General features: G+C 36.4%; 1 protein-coding gene across 2 annotated transcripts in view; it reads left to right on the forward strand.

Annotated features, from left to right (window-relative positions):
• Positions 1-4,318: 4,318 nt before the first annotated feature.
• Positions 4,319-11,493, forward strand: part of LOC107743925 (thyroid hormone receptor beta-like) — a 120,381-nt gene continuing 113,206 nt past the window's right edge. The window contains exon 1 of one of the 2 annotated variants that reach the window (XM_016557379.1): positions 4,319-4,509. The gene's annotated coding sequence lies outside the window, so the exon portion shown is untranslated. The remainder of the gene's footprint in view (positions 4,510-11,493) is intronic. The other variant, XM_016557378.1, reaches the window with a different exon arrangement.

The following is an 11,493-nucleotide window of genomic DNA, read 5'->3' on the forward strand; positions in this document are numbered from 1 at the left end:
AAAACAAAGGATTTTTCTATTACCTTTGGAATTTTTTACAGAAAATATGCTCTGTGACCAACAGAAGATTATGATTCTTACACATTTTGTTCATCATGATCTTCACAAATGAACACAGTTTTGAAGCCAATTCAATTGCCAGGAGTACTTTTAGAACAAGTTCGGTCTTTATTTAAAAACAAACAAACAAACAAATAAATAAAATAATTCCTATGGAAGTTAAATAAACTGTTTTGTTAGCCACGTTTAACACTCCCAACACACACACACATGCACGCACACACACACACATGCACGCACACACACACACATGCACGCACACACACACACACACACATGCATGCACACACACACACACACAAATTTACACACTATACATATTTATTTATTAATTTTACCAGCAGAGGTTGCATAAGGTTGAGGTTAAAACAGGTTTCATTCTGTGCACACATAATCTGCATCAGCTCACTGCTTGTTTCACACAGCAGAGGTGAGAAAAAGATATTACAATGCAAGCTCTACATGATTTTATTGCAAAAAAGTTTTTTTCTCACAATATGAACACTGTAATGCGCTAATGGTCCCTGCTTTTCATGTGAGCGGGCCGTTTACGCAGCCAATATTTACAAAGGCACCCATAGTCAATTTGACCACAAAACTCAAACTCTTTGTAAGAATTAAGCCATATAAAATTTTTTTTTTTTTTTCAAAATGCTTACACACAGTTTTTGAAACTATGGCTCCATTTCTCAAAACTCTACACACAAAACAACAAAACACACACAACATACAAAACATCACACACATCTTGCAAAAGCAAGTTCTTTGAGAACTGTTTTAACTTTTCTAAAAATTTTATTTTTGCATGGTAACTCTACACACAAACATAAACGGCCACATACACGCCAAACTACACACAGATGTGAAAAATGTAAAACACTACTCTCGTGTGTCTTTTGCTTGTTCAGAGTCCAGTGAAGAACAGGAGTTTGTCATAGCACTCATATGCACATATACACTGTATATACAGTATGTATGACTGAGGAATTTTACGCAGTTACGCAACTGAACTGAATCAATACTCCACTGACTTGAGCTGTAGAATGACACTATTGACTTGTTAGAGCTGCTTTACAGCAGAATGTGAATTTGATACTGTGAAGCTGTGCAACAATCTATGTTGTATAAAGCACTTTAGAAATAAAGTTGATTTTCTGACTTGGCTTGTATGCATGTTCAGGATAGATAGATAGATAGATAGATAGATAGATAGATAGATGCATATTCAGTGTGACACACTGAATATGCATAAAAGCCAAGTCAGAAAGTCAGCTTTATTTATAAAGCATGTACAATATGGATACAATGTGAACAGAAATGCAAGGGGGTAAAAATAATTTATTTCTAAAAAAAAACGAGTTTTGATTACTAAGTGAACAAATGATGACTAAGTGTTTTCACACATGATCACTGAGTGTAGGTCATCAGTAGAGCTGTTAGTTTCGAATGGTGTGTGTAATGTAGAGAACTGTGTTTAGAGTTTTGCAAAAAGTTTGTTTTACAATATCAAACTGAGTTTAAAGCATATTTATAGTTTTGCAGACTTGGTCTAAAGATTAGGTGAATATGAGTGAATGGTTCCACTAAGTGTGCCTCAAGTATCACTTTTAGTGTCTAAGCAATTAAAAAAAAAAAAAACTGTAAAAAAAATATATTTTCCTGATAATAGGAAAATAATACAGCATAAAGGTTCAAATGTTCGTTCTGTATTAGTGCAGTTTTACACATTTTAGAATTATATGAAAGTCTTCAAGACTACACTCTAAAAAATGCTGGGTTAAATACAACCCAGTGCTGGGTAAAATATGGACAAACCCAGCAATTGGGTTGTTTTGACCCAGCGGTTGGGTTAAATGTTTAACCCAACCTTCTGGGTAGTAACCCAACCGCTGGGTCAAAACAACCCGATTGCTGGGTTTGTCCCTATTTTACCCAGCACTGGGTTCTATTTAACCCAGCATTTTTTAGAGTGTATGAAACAGGGACCATGGCAATTATTTAGTGACCTGATTTCATAGTGATCTCTAGTCACTCTGGATATATTCTCAACCATCTTCATAACTTCACAAGTTCAAACTAGTAGGATAATTTAATAAAAAGCATGTTTCATGTCATTGTTGTTATGACATATTTATATTAATTTTTAATTTTGTATAGATATGTTTATGTTGGTGAAAGTAGTTCCGTTGACTGGAAGTGTACATCTTCTCTTCATGTTGTAACGCCCATTGAAACAAAAGTTTTCTTAACAAAATATGTGTAGTATCCCCTTTCTTTGCTATTGCGCAAATTAATTCAACTGTTAACACACTGTGACATACTTGGAGCTCCACCAAATCAAACATATCAAAGTGAAGACATACCAAACAAATGTCCTGCCAAAAGATCTGCTTGAACTGTAGAGGTACGGTTTTTCACATCTTGTAGCATTCAGGCAAAATAAAAATGATCTGCTGACAATTATGCAGATGCAAAGTTGTGTGAAAAACCATTACATTCAAATCTGCCAGAATGAGTCGAGTTTCAGAGTAAATTTAACATTCATTAGTTAGTTAAATTATCTGTTAACAGTTAACTAATTTTATGTCACAAAAGTGTTTGTTTAAAAACAACAGCAAAAACAAAGAATTTGTGCTTATGAGAGGACATCCGAGTGTACCATTTTGGTGGAAAGCGCCAAGTTAGATTTTTGTTGCGATATAATGTGACAATTGAGTTTATAAACCTTAATCAGGTCCAAGGTTCAAAGGCCTCGTAACCAGCTGCTCTGAGAAAAGCTTTGGTTTAATCTCTTCTTTAGGTCTCCTATGTGAACGTGGAATGCTGTCATAATGTGTTCTGTGGCAGTCAATCACTTTAATAAAAACATACTTCTTATACTGTATATTTACAGATGGACAGCCTATTCCTTAAAATTCGTTGTCGTGGAGAAATAGTCTTTGTATCTAGGCCATACTTGCTATATATGTAAGAAGAACATTTGAAACAGATCATGAAGAGTTAATTTTTGTCTTTAGTATGTTTACTCAAATTGTGAATAAAAAAGAAAACAAATAAAATACACAGTAAGCATTAAAAAATGGCATGCATTAAAAAAAAAAAACTAACAAAAAAACTTTTACAACATTTTATGACATATTGTGAGAATTATGGCACAGACAAAATAAAATGGATATAAGACAATTAGGTCCAAAAATCTTTTTGCAAAGCAGTTTTTTTGTTACATATACTTTACATTTGTTTTTCAATTTGAGTGAAATGTTAGAGAGACAATAGAGATGAGAAACCACTCAAATGTTAGAGAGACAATAGAGATGAGAAACCACTCAAATGTTAGAGAGACAATAGAGATGAATGTCTTACAAATTTTAGTGCAATGACAATTTGAGCTGACATGAACACAACCTGTTTTGAATACATTCCATAGAGCATCCAGTGCATCAGTGGTAGCAAGAAAATCTTCGCTTACATTATTTCAATATTTGAATTCATTTGTACATTACATATATTATTGTACAGAATTCATGGAGTACTATTTCATTCTGAATAGCCACTGGGCTGTAGTGTAAAGCAGCTGCTGTACTGTACTGTATGTAACGGATAATGTACAGTCAGACGGCCGTTATTACAGAATAAACCCAGGTCATGTATCACACTAAAGGATTTTATTCTGAAATAAGGACCAGCTGAATATACTTTACATTATCCAGACAGCAAGTAACTTACAGTGAGAACACTTAAATTGAGTTCAGGTTTAGTGTTTCACGGTCTTTATCTTGTTGATAGTTCATGGATCAATACTATAGCTCATCATCAGTCAGCTTTTATGGGCTTTCACATCTGTAACAACTTGACCACACCACCCTGTTTCACACCCACGTCCAGATATGACATTAAGCACATTTCATTATAATCCTCTCATTATTCTTATAGTAAATCAGCATAAATTAGAGTGCATCAAACACTACCATGATGTAAAAATACCCATGCAATGATACATTATTTTTTTCACATTACTGTAATGAGGATTGAGGGCACTGTGGCAATAAAATAAAAGTCACAGTGCACAAAAAAATAAATAAATACATATTTTATAGATTCTTATCTCTTTATTTTGCGTGAAATATGACTAGAAATGTTTCGTTTTCGTGAGATCCACCCTATTATATCTAAAGCAATGGCATTTATTCATTTGAAGTGTGCATTTATAGATTCTGGGCCACTGTAAAGGGTTAAAACCTCTTTGGCCAGACGTCAAGTGCTCTCTGATTCCCCACAGCGATCAGAGGAGAGAGCTGCACTTTTCTCTGCGAGTCTCGGGTCCATGTTGGCGTTGATCTGCTCTGCTGGGTCATTTCAGGCCACGTCTGTCCAAGCACAGGAGCAAACGCTGGTATTACAGGGATATCTAATAAAGGACATACACACAGACTGTGCTGCAGCTTCGAGGTGAGTCATTATTTCCTGTGTTTGACGTCTGTGTGAAGTAAAACGGCACTGCTTTGCTGTAAAATGTATCCGTCGAGAGCCAAGTGCAAGTCGGTATCGCTCCGATAGCTGCCATGGATCGTCATAGCGCTTATTTAATGTTTCACTTGTGTTTTCAAGCGGATGTGGGTTTCTGTACTTTTAGAGTCGTTCTGCAAAACCATTAAGAGTCGTGAAGGCATTCAAAAACATCACCTTAGCCTGCATTTATCCCGAAGCAAAAAGATTCCTTGTTGACATTCATATGAATGTTTTCTGTAATGTCATTAAAACAATATCCTTCATGTAGTGCTCAGTGCACTGTTGTTGTTGTTGTTGTTGTCGTTGCTGCTAAAGTTATGGTTTCACGCATACGATCATGCATTCGTGCATGCGTGTACCCTTTTGCAAACTTTAGTCAGACGTTATAATAAAGTTTTATGACATCTGACCGTTTTTTGCTCTTAAATGTGTTAGAGTTGGCCGGTGTTATTTGACTGGCTCAGGGGCAGAGCCCAACGGTTTGACCCACTTACAGAAACTGCATAATTTCAACATATTTTTGAAGAAATGTCATCATTATTTACCAGGACATGATTATATTAGCCAAACACTGCCAAAAATGCAACATTTGCCTTTTAATCTGGCTGCATGGTGTGATTACTAAAACAAAATTGTTGCGTTTGTTTGTGCATATACAGGGGAAGGCCAATTATCTGTGAAATCTGTAATTATTTACTTTGTTTGCGTGCAATGGAATACTAATATACTGTGCTTATTTCTGTAGAATGCATTATGTGTACTGTTATACATGGAATATCCAGATGTCCTACTGCATTTTGTCAAATATGCAGTATGCAACAACAGCAGGCTGCATGGAGTAAAACTGTATCTGTGAACTGTAAACTGTATGCATGTAACTGTAAACTGTATGTACTATATTTTAAATTGTATTGTGCCCATTAAAATGAAAGTGTTTGCTGAATTAAAAATGCAACATATAGAGTTTGTGACTACAGTTTACTTACAGATTGAAATGCTTGTCATTGCGTATAGCACACTGTTTCAAAACACTATTAAATTAGGGCTGCACGATTAATCGAATGCGATTGTCATGTGCATTTTGTTAGTAATGCCGGTTCTGTAATCAGCAGGAAATCATCATCACGTGCTTTCAGATGGAGCAGCATTTAGTACACATAGCCGTAGTTCACTGACAAGTTACGCAAAATAATCGCAGACGATTTTATTGCGCGATTATGAAATCGAAGAAATCATCGAATCGTGATCTCGATTCCATTTCGATTTATCGTGCAGCCCTATATTAAATGCATAAAAAGTGTGCGTTATGCATAAAACGTACAGTATGTACTGGACAGCATGCAGAAAGCATTATTCTAGTAGTCCATTCTGAACGTAAGAAATAGCCAACTCCACTGTTATGAATGCAATCATTCAGTAAGGTGTGTGTCAGGACAGGCGATGCACTTTTCTGTGTGTAACTGAATAAGTGATATGCAAGATTTAGAATAAAGGTTTTTAACAGGCAAGCGAAAGGAAAGGGGATGTTGAAATATGGAGACTATTAGTGTTCCTCTTGACTCTCCGTAGATGAGAATATCTCTGCAGCTGGAGGGTTATTTCAGGTCAGCTGTGTGAATCCATTTAAAAGCCTGGGCAAAACTGCAGTCGGCGAGACGACACTGAAGTCTTTGTAATGAAGTGCATTTCATGTCAATTTACCATTTAACTGCAACCTTTTGTAGATTTAATTGCATTGGAAAAGGGAATGCGAGGATCTTTAAAGGTTCTGGAAGATGATTGTTGTGCATCAGTGGCCTGTACTAACTTCAGGAATATAAAACCCCCTTAAAAGCGTTGTAGGGTGTCCCTGCTTTCCCGGTCCCAGAGCGCCTGTCAGTCTATGAAGGGCCCGAGGGGGTTCAGTTTCAATAGGTACTTTTAATAGATTCTAACTTGTATAAAAATGCCTTAATGAAATGAGCCGTGATAATAAAATAGTGGAAAACAGACCAGTGTTCACAATATGAGGGCGCAATTAATATTTAATATTGTGAAGTATGCAGGGCTGGGTAGATTCCTTACAAATTGTAGTCATAGTTTAGTAACATAATTTAGGTTACTCTTTTTAGGTGACTTCTTTTTAGATTACATTTTTACCTAACTTGTTTAAATGTACCACACTGATATACAAAAGTAGAGAAATAAAATATATTTCATTCTTTGATATCAACATCATGAAATGCATTAAAGATTAGATTACATCAGGGAGTGCCAAACTGGGCTTAATGTAAGAACTGCAGTGGGTTTGATTGAATTGATAAAAAGCTACTAATTAATTAAATTGCAAAAATGTAAAATAAAAATAAATGATTTTTAAATAAAACACTTGAATGCTAAAAATATATATTTTTTATTTTTACCTGCATGTAAATGTGACCATTAACTGACATCAGAGAACTCTGAATATGCAAATGTCTTGTTCAATTATTAAAATATTAACTTCCTCAGGGGTATTTCAATTCAATATTTTATGTTGAAGTGGTTTGGCTGACAAAAAGTTTGGAAATCCCAACATTCCATGAATAAATATGAAAACAGCAGTGAGATTACACATCATCACGGCCCTGACAGTACATTTTGTGATTAGAGACAATATAATCATCTTAATAATCTTTTGCAAGACTGTCAGTAGGTTTTTCCAACTGTGTAAACATCTGTCTGATATTAAAAGAGAGTCCGTCTTTATTGAGTGTAGGTTTCTTAGTTGATTATATGGTATGGTTATTCATAAATAGGTTGTGGGCCATTTATAAGAAAAAAATAAAGCTGAAAAGTAACATTAGAAATAGTGTTGCTTTCGTCAACGAAAATTATGACTAAATATCGTAGTCATGGTAAAATAAATGTTGTAAATTCAAATCAGAGCATCTTTCGTGTCTGGAATGGATGTATTCTTGAGTCTATAAGGTAACAATAATATAATAAGATAACCTTGTTTGAAATTGGGTCTTCTGCTGTCTTCTCTTTCATCAACCTTCTTGTGTCATTAAGAATTTTTCATGAATGTGTCACAACAAAGTTTTCATGTCAGTCAAAGCAGCTTAGCCATTCCCAAATCTCTCCTCGAGGTTGCCCACATAGTAATTACAGCATTTGTGGTTGCTATCAAATTCCAATAGTAGCATATCCAGGGTATGTGTGGAATAGCATGCTCCCATACTACTCGCAGTGTGTGTACAGTGTGCAGATTTTCTGTATGGATGGAATACCCAAATAAAATGGCCAAAATGTGCACCAGAGCACACTGCATTGCACACACAACATGTCCAACACTTGGCAGTATGGAGGATGTAGTAACACATTTTTAACATCTCCTCCTTGAACCTACACATGATTGGATATGAATGCAACAAACATGTAGTGTACTATAGTGTACTGTGTGGACTACAGTCTATACTATTTATTAAAAGTACAGTTATATGCAAGTAAACATTATTCTTACCTTCATTCTATTGGTAATGCATTACGATTTGTCCACAAGTAATTTGCATTAAAACCATCTCCAAATAAGGGCTTCCTGCACAACTTCACCATTTTCTTCACTCTTGCTCTCATCTGAGAGGAAAACTTGGTAACACTTTAGTATAGGGACCAATTCTCACTAACTAGTTGCTTGTTAGCATGCCTATTAATAACATATTAGCTGTTTATTAGTGATTATAAAGCACATATTCTGCATGACCATATTCTACATCCCTAATCCTACCCAATAGCTAAACTTAATATTTACCTTACTAAATATTAATAAGCAGCAAATTAGGAGTTTATTGAGGCAAAGGTCATAGTTAATGGTTTGTGAATAGCGAGAATTGGACCTTAAAATAAAGTGTGACTGAAAACTCAGCAAGATCTTAAATCAAGTGTGTGATTCTCCAATCGAGTTAACACAATAAATACTTTCATTATTTACATTAGGTAGGCCTAAACTGCGTATAAAGGACTTCATTTACAGGTGTCAGATCTCTCTTTGTTTGTCTGGCATGGGACAATTGCTCTTGCATAAAAATTAATTAAGTAAAATACAAATATCCATTTATTTCCATCAAGTCGGTGTGATATTTATCATGATGCTGTACACAGTGCCATCTTTTTACAAACTGTAATTGAATGTAAAAAATGTATGATTTATGTGTCCTTATCTTAACCTCCCTTGTCCCTAAAATCATGTCTGGCATTTTCTGTGGCCCGCCTTGTGTTCCAATGACTGTAAATCAATAATTCCTCAAATTCCTCTGGGTTTCTGCATTTCTAATACAGTAGTCGTATTTATGTGGCAGAGATTGTTTTCTGTTCCATAAGGGAATAAGTTTAACGGCAGAATCTTATTAGGAAACACAATTTGGCGGCCTTTATTTCATGCCTAGTTTAATTTAGCTCTGTTAAAAAAAAAGAAGGTCTTTGAAAGGTTCTCTGTAAGATTCACTTGAGGAAAGTGAAAGCATTCTAATTTCTTCAGACTAAAGTCATCTTTGCCTGTATCGTGCATTAGTTCACCTAAATACAGGTAAGCCTGGTTTGTTTACATGCATTCTTGTGGAGGAGTAGCACTTGTCTGTGTCAGGGATGGGCAAAGATACAGTGCCGTGAAAAGGTTTTTGCCCCCTTCCTGTTTTTTTAATTTTTTGCATATTTGTCACACTTAAAAGATTCAGATCATCAAACCAATTTTAATATTACGCAAAGATAATGCAAGTAAATACAAAATGCAGTTTTTAGAACTACTGTATTTTTTTATTTTAAAAATACAAAAAAATACTTTTAGAAGGGAGCATGAAATTTCTTCACAAACCTTCCATCAATTGGCCTATTTGATCTATCTCTAAAAAAAAAAAAGATTAGCTATTAAAACTGATTGGCTAACGCTATTTTTCCCCTTGTCAGTGCTCTTTTATTCTTTCATGTTAACTGACGACAAATCTGAATGATGCACTATTTTAAATTTAATCAACATGTACAATTGACCACGACATCCTCACCTTATCTTATTCCAGAAAAGTCACTCACCCAATGCTGAATGGAGTTGTACAGCTGCAGCTCACGTGATGAATGTTGGGGTTGGGGGAGGGGGGGTGTCTGAACTAAATCAGCACCCTGATAAAGAGGTTGACTGGCACAAAGTATTTTATGTATTTTGAAAATACAAAAATACTAATCTTAAATGTATTGAAATACAAATTACATTTGATTATTGCCGAAGGCTTTCAAATACAAAATACAAAATAGTATTTTGTATTTCAAATACGTATTTTAAATAGATGTATCTGAAATACTGCCCATCCCTGGTCTGTGTGTCTTCATAGCCAGACTGTGGGCTGAATACAAAGTGGTTTTACACTGGGAAAGTGATTGCTTTTTGAACATGTTTTTGTACTGTGATATGTTTTGCATTATGGACACAATACTAGCAATAGGGGGTGGGAGTGAATGGTGAAAATAGTGAAAATCTATGAAAATGGCTCCATACAAAGCCCCGAGCAAACATTTGGTTTTTCGTTCCTGAATAAATTTGTGTTTTTGAACAAATGAACTGCGTCCTCTAGGGGTCGCTATGGGGAACGCCTCGTCATGACCCGTGTCTGAAGCATACATTCAAAAAACACCAACAACACGTTGGCCGGCGACAACCATGACGTCACTACCGGTCCGATCTTTATTCCTTCATTATGGCGAGCACTAGCAAGGCATTTAGAGGATGTGTGCATCTGTATCGTCATTATTTGACATCTAATGACACACACGATCTCCGCGTTTTTTGTTTGGGCGAGGAGCACGCGCGCAATGTCCTCGAGGGGGCAATCTGCCTTCATTGCGAGCGGTTTTCAATGAAAAAGCTCCGCTCTCGTTTGTCTCTCTTTTCATTGCAGGTGGATCTTGCCGATGAGTTTAAAGAGGGGCTTTCCCCCTCGCGCTTGTCGGCTGTGTACGAGAGTGAGCCACTGAAGGATGATGTTATTTCATTTAACATCGTCTGATCCAGGGGCCAGTGCTCTGCTGAGTTTGACCCAGGAAGAGCAGGAGATGTCTGAGGAGGGCAAAGAAGCTGAGGCTGAGCCCTCCCAATCCTCCTGCCCTGTGTATGATTAGTTTTGGAAGTTATGGATCGCGCCACGGCGATGCTTGACTTGCCGTGGAAGCGGGCCAAGAAAATGACGTCGCGAGGTCATCTGCTGAGTCCAAACAACACAGGGGTCCTGGCCCATCTTGGTCTGAGGATCAGAGATGGGCACAGAAGGCTAGTGTCGCGGCTCGCGCTCCTCCCCCGCAATCCACATAGGTGGTAAGTGTGCAAGACCTATATGTTTGGTTGGTTCTTTGGCTTCATAGTGACCACCTTACTGATGGTCTGAACTAGAGGCTTCCTCTGGTCGCTTCTTGAACAGGGCTCCTGCGCGGGAACCATGGTGGGTGAGTACGATCCATTTCTTACTTGTTTTTGACATATCCGACCGAACTACAAACTTTCCAGTGATGTCTGTGAGAAAGGTATATTCACTCGACAAGCTCGCGCATCTGCGCCGCCGCGCGCACAATCCACTCAGCGTGATTTGCTTAACAGCTCGCTCACATCAGCTATACAGACATTAATACTGAATGTTTTATATTCAAACATATACTTCGTAGACATCTTTAATCTCTAATAACTCCATTCTGCAGTCTGTTGTTCTGTTGTTTGTGTTTCTTTGTCTGAATATGCCACTTATCACAATTTCTACTCAGCTGTTTTCAACATCATAATAATAATAAATGTTATTTTGAGCAGCAAAGGATCGTGTGACTGGAGTAATGATGCTAAAAATTTAGCTTTGAAATCACAATAAATTACATTTTAAAATATATTCAAATAAAAAAGTTATATTTTAAATAGCCTAGTAAAAATATTTA

Source organism: Sinocyclocheilus rhinocerous, unplaced genomic scaffold, assembly GCF_001515625.1.
Source record: "Sinocyclocheilus rhinocerous isolate Xijiao unplaced genomic scaffold, SAMN03320098_v1.1 scaffold437, whole genome shotgun sequence".
Taxonomy (NCBI): domain Eukaryota; kingdom Metazoa; phylum Chordata; class Actinopteri; order Cypriniformes; family Cyprinidae; genus Sinocyclocheilus; species Sinocyclocheilus rhinocerous.